General features: G+C 39.9%; 1 long non-coding RNA gene across 1 annotated transcript; it reads left to right on the forward strand.

Moving 5' to 3' along the window:
* The first annotated feature begins 4,698 nt into the window (after positions 1–4,698).
* LOC123164888 (uncharacterized) lies at positions 4,699–5,518 on the forward strand. The gene is made up of 2 exons (XR_006482707.1): positions 4,699–5,058; positions 5,294–5,518. It is a non-coding gene; the product is annotated as an uncharacterized lncRNA (long non-coding RNA).
* The last annotated feature ends 679 nt before the right edge of the window (positions 5,519–6,197 follow it).

Here is a 6,197-nt window from a genome sequence, read left to right on the forward strand (position 1 = left end):
GCCGGAGCCCTAGATGCTTCTGCCCAGGTTCCGCCTCGAGACGGCGGCGCTTCGTCCCGAAAGCTTCCTTTTGATTTTTTTCCAGGTCAATACACACCATATAGCAGAAGATGGGCGCCGGAGGCCTGCCAGGGGGCCCACAAGGACGGGGGGGGCGCCCAAAGTGGTAGGGTGCGCCCTCCAACCTTGTGGCTGGCTGGTGGCCACCCTCTGGTACTTTCTTCGCCCAATATTTTTTATATATTCCAAAAACATGCTCCATGAAGTTTCACGACTTTTGGAGTTGTGCGGAATAGGTCTCTAATATTTGCTCCTTTCCAGTCCAGAATTCCAGCTGCCGGCATTCTCCCTCTTCATGTAAACCTTATAAAATAAGAGAGAAAAGGCATAAGTATTGTGATATAATGTGTAATAAGAGCCCATAATGCAATAAATATCAATATAAAAGCATGATGCAAAATGGACGTGTCATTACTCTCATTAGAAGGTGGGAAGGGGTAGCTAATCCGCTCTTCCTCCTTTCGTTCTTCGTTCTCCTCGTCATCTTTTTCATCCAATGAGCTCACAGTGTCATCAATTTCTTCTTCCATATATTCCTGCAAAATATTAGTCTCTTCTTGGACAGCAGAGACTTACTCAATAAACTCATTATATCGGCATTATACTCATAACTAGCAAAGTGGTCCGCTTGATGCGCGGGCTAGTATTTAATAAATTTATTAATTATAACATATGTTTTTTGTTCTAAAGAACAAATGAAACCGAATCTGATGGCATTTACAGATATAAAACTTCTACAAACATAATTTGTCTTTCTTGGGTGTTTTAAAGTTCTATTCTTACATGGATATATTTATTAGTATACTGAATGCAATAATGTTTGAGGCATAAAAATATAGATAGACGCATGGGAGTTGAAAAACTAAAACTACTATGTTGCATAGAGAGTAAGGGTCCACAAAATTATGGATATAGGTATGTAGATCTAAATGTTGTGCTTCATTTATTGAAAAAAGGTCCACCAAATTACCGTTCTTGTTATAGTTAGCTTATCACATACTTTTAATATAGTTGAATTTCATATCACATTAGATATTTGTTAACAAATTTAATTTTTTATCATATGGGTTGTTTGGTTCTTTTCCTATTTTGGATTTGTGATATAAATTTAAAATCTAGAGGAATATGTAGTCAACAAAATCTTGATTCCTTTTTTTGTTAATATTCCTCATATATTAGTAATGTATTACTTATGTTGCACATATTTAAAAGAATTAAGTATCGGCCCACTCATTCGCTGGGCAAAATTTTGTATGTAATGGTCACATATTGACAAAGTTTTTTTTTGGAGAGTTGTTTCAGTTTCCCTCTGAATTGAGTTGAGTTCTCGAGATAGACATCGAAAATAACATAGAGTGTGTGTGTGTGTAGCCAAAAGAATTATGCACAACATTGACATACTTAGCTGACTAATAAAAAATGGATGAGATGCGTGCACCCGTTAATCATGTCAAAGCAAAGGAAAAATATTATCGGATGCATTTTTGTTGTTGTAACACATGTAATGATGTCAGATGTGAGGATGCTAAGGATATCCTTAATTAAAAATGTAGTAGGGAATATATGTGTGCCTATTTCTTTCAATATGTCATATTCAAAGTGTGCAAGGATAACCATTTAGGTTTTATCTTCTGCTGTTTATGGCTTCACAGCTCCAAATATGCAATCATGTAGTAGTATTGTCTCCCATGTTTATTTGCTGTCTGCCTCTAAAGTAGTCTAGAAAGTTGTCATCTATAAGAAATTTGTGTTCTTTGTTTTATCATTGGCGAGTCAAGAAAGTATCTTCCTTGCTCATTATATAGGTTGATCTGCAGAAAATCAAATAGGTGAAAATATGTTTCCCGTGCATCTGGGTAGGACTTAATTTGCAAGGCATTAAGAAGGAACCATACAGACGGACATTGAAAATACATGAGAGGATGGATTCCCTACTAGTTGTTGGTGCTATTGAAAACACTAAATAAAGCATAAGCAATTTCACCAAAATACAAACTGCTTCCAAAGCTAGAAAAATGCAGAGGGAAAAGATAAAAAACTTTTACCCCGTGACACATCGCTGGAGCCTCCCTTACTCTGCTTGCAGCATAAGCAAAATTTAGAAATAATCTAGAAATTGAAACTCACATGGATAATCAAGGTGAATCTTCTGAGAGACCCATTGTCGTTCGTGGACGTGCAAAGGCAAGGTGCAGCCTCAAAGAACTTATGTGCCAGGGCACGCTGGCTCATTCATATATCCAGCTTGCTGGTGCGTGTCCACGGAGTCATACGGTTCTTTGCACAGCTGCAACTCATTAAACTGCATGCACATGATGTACTCCAAATAATTGACAAACGCCAGCCAACTCTTTTTTTCTCTTGCTGCTGCACCAATTTTGCTCACGGTGTGTATTTTCTCAAGGCATGCCTGCATGTAGTATTAAATGATTTCGATGCTAAATCGCAAAACCTCGACGGGTACTACATCATGTAGCCTCAAAGAACTTGTTGTGGGGAACTCTAGTGAAAAAAAGATCAAGTAAGCATCGAAGGATTTTATTTCATTAGGATATGTCATCAAAGATGAAGGAAGTGCACCATACGTGTCGTACTTTCATATCGCACCTGCCATATCTTCTTTCTTCTTTTGCAAAACCATAACCTCCCATATCTTTGATTCACATGCATGTCACTAAACTATGGATATTTCTCACCGATTAGCTACCTCCACACCAATAAAAAATAATGACAGATAGAGTTATAATTTTCTTGTCCTATCTATTAAGAGAGTTTTGTTTTGGAACCACCTATGAAGAGTGCTGCAAATCTGTCTTTTGTTAGAACACCTATCAAGGGAGTTGCAAATCGATTTCGAGTTGCTAGTTTTTTTTTTCAGAATCAAGTTGCTACAGGCATATATAGAAGCCTAGAGATTGTATCTTGTATTGCACATAAACTGATAAAGCTAGTGTACCTATCACATGCTGGTAGATAGCTAATATATGGGTTGTCTCTTGTGTGCATGAAAAAAAAATCTTTGATTGATCAGGAGGGGGACGACTGTGCTAGGACTGGGGGCATGCATGTATGCATGCATGTGAGGTCTGGCCTCAATCCGAATAATCAGCAATAGCATATTCTACCCAACTCCCCAACCAATCATGCAGGCGTTGTGGCTAGTACCAAGCATGCACAAATACCTAATTCCTCTGCAGAGCTAATTAATCAAGGCGTACTTACTTTAATCGAAATTGGCTGCCACTCAATGGCCTCCAAGATCCTTCGGCCGTCCGTCGTACTGGTGCTCCAACTGGCCATCCCCATGCTAATCGGATCGCTCGTTCTCGTTTTGAGTTCTGCACGTACACTGATGGTTGGGCCTCTTCAAAGAACTAATTAATCAAGGCATACTTACTTTAATCGAAATTGGCTGCCACTCAATGGCCTCCAAGATCCTTCGGCCGTCCGTCGTCCTGGTGCTCCAACTGGCCATCCCGTCCTAATCGGATCGCTCGTCCTCGTTTTGAGTTCTGCACGTACACGTACTGATGGTTGGGCCGCCGTGGATCTCATACGCGAACGCGGCGGCGGCAGCCTTTTCTTTTCTTTCCATGGCCTTTTTCTACCTATAGAGGTCACATCGAAGGGGTATGAGGAAGTTTTTTATTTTATTCTACTTAGATCAGACGGCTGTAAAAAAATTCTCTGTCAAATAAATGGTTAGATGTTTCTATTTTTTATGGTAATTTCTAGAATAATACTCTTTTTCTGGTTAGTCCGTAAAGCCGTAAATTACTTTTCTTTCCCTAATCTGTACCTACTAATAAATTACGGACTGTTTCTGGTTGTCCGTCATGCCATTTTACAAATAAACCCCTCAGTTTTCTGATAATCAACCTGCAGTACAAGTTTAAGTTACAACCGAACCGTTTTTTCATTTTCTTTGAAAACCCCCTGACGTTTCGGATAATCAACCCGTTGTCCATATTTAAGTCAGCCAAATTTTTTTTTTTCGTTTTAAAAGAAAAACCCTAGACGTTTCGGTTAATCAATCAACAGTTTATGTAAAACAAGATTATCCATATCTTTTAAACCGTAGCTTTGATTTTAACACATTATATAACTAAATTTGATTAAAAAAATATGTAGAATCTAAATATGATGTTATTTTTAGCTGCTAAATATTTCTAAAATATTATTTCTTGTGCAAACTTAATCTATAGTGCATGGTCCATTTTTCTTTCGTACTGTCGGTGATTCGAATTGGAAATAAACATCTATTATTAAAACCAGAGTGAGAAAAAAACATGGATAACCATGCATGCACACCTATGAAAAAATTCACGGGAAAAACATCATGTTTTTTATCTTATTCCGAGCAAGTGTGAAACTAAAAGGCGCGGGCCTATTAAAATCTTCAGTCATGGTTATTGGGTTAAGAGCGTCCGTTATTTTCTTTCCCGTTGCAACGCACGGGCTTGTTTGCTAGTTAATAATAAAAGGGCTATTGCTTCGGCCCGTCCGCCGTCGTCGTTGATTTTTTTTAGAAAAGCTTTTAACCCTTAATGCCACCGGTAATCGGAGAAAATGCTCCAATTTGTTCTTCGTCCGTTTTTCTTTCCGTATTCGTGTTGTTTTCTTATTGGGCCTTCTTCCCACGCTCAGCCCAACTCGCTCTTCTTCTCCGTTCGTCGTCGTCCCAAATCCAATCGCTATCTCTTGTGGAGGAGATAAAGGAGAAGGGGGACAGCGGAAAGAAGAGAGGGCACGGCGGCGGGAACCTAGCCTCCTCCAACGCGCGCCAGGACACGCCGTCGGCGGCGTCGACAAGCGGCCCCACGCGCTCCACGCCCAGTAGGTCGCCAAACGCCGTGCAGGAGCTCACGGGACAGGCAGGGGTAAGGGCCCCACGCAATGGAGGTCGTAGTCGACATCGACGACGGCGAACGATTGGAGGATCACTTTGTGCGCGCTCTGGCTGGCGTTCTGGCTTGGATCTGAACTTCTCTTCCACATGTGCGTCTTTCGTCCATGGGCTCCCCTAGATCTCAGGCTTCCAATCTTTCTTTTTGAATTGCAGTAGAGATTGTGGCATTCAGACCGGTGCTACCGACAAACTCCATTAATCCAGCTCTACTTCGTCCAGCGCCGGCTGTTTTGTGTGAACGTGTCTTGCTTATTTGCCGGTTCACACGCTTCTAGCAGCAACGTCATGAGATTAATTTGTAAGATATTTTCCATGACTTTGCAGGTTCATAGGAAAGGTGTTGCACTTGATAGATCAGTAGATTTGTCAAAGTTTAGTGACGATGATGCAAACCAAAGCTGAGCTCGACGAGATGTTTGGATTTGACAGTAAACTGATGTCTTCCAACAGAGATTGGCAGATAGTGTATACAGATAATCAGGGTGACCTGATTCTGGACTTTCAATTGTAATTCAAATTGGCAGATGGTGTATACATTCAATTGTTCGCCTTGCTGTTTGTGCTCCACTCTTAACTGCAACCGTCTGACCCTGCTTCACTTGAGGTATGTACTATAGTTTCAGAAGATGAATAATATCCAATGCATTGCTTCTCTGTTTCTCAAATGTACTATAATTTAATATGCAATCTGCAGTGTTGCACCACCCGAACATTACATGTAATAATGTTTATACTTTATGTAGAAGTTCCAATAAAACTTCTCTTGAGAAGCTAGCACATAAGGCAGTCATATTAGGTTTCAGACATAGACAATGCAGCTGGGAATATCAATCATATATTGGGTTTTAGACATAAGCAATGCAGCTATGTATAAATATAAAGGTAGAATTGACTTGAAGTTGTTTCTTTGGCTGAGGTAGGAAGTAGGAAACGCGCAGCTTGAACTAGAGCAGAAAAACATACTGAAATTTTGTTGCATCTTAGTACATGCCCAGAGGTATACCGCATATGTAGCAGGTGTACTGAAATTTTGTTGCATCTTAGTACATGCCCAGAGGTATACCGCATATGTAGCAGGTGGGGTTGTGTTGTTTCTTCTATTTTCTTTTACACAGTCTATTGACTGGTAGGAGGATGAGATGGAAGTTACCAAGTCACAAGCTTTCAAAGCATACTTTTTTTCTTCAGTATTTAGGCAATTACTCAATTTTGAGGAGTTATCCATTCA

The sequence above is a fragment of the Triticum aestivum genome, chromosome 1D (assembly GCF_018294505.1).
Source record: "Triticum aestivum cultivar Chinese Spring chromosome 1D, IWGSC CS RefSeq v2.1, whole genome shotgun sequence".
Lineage (NCBI taxonomy): Eukaryota > Viridiplantae > Streptophyta > Magnoliopsida > Poales > Poaceae > Triticum > Triticum aestivum.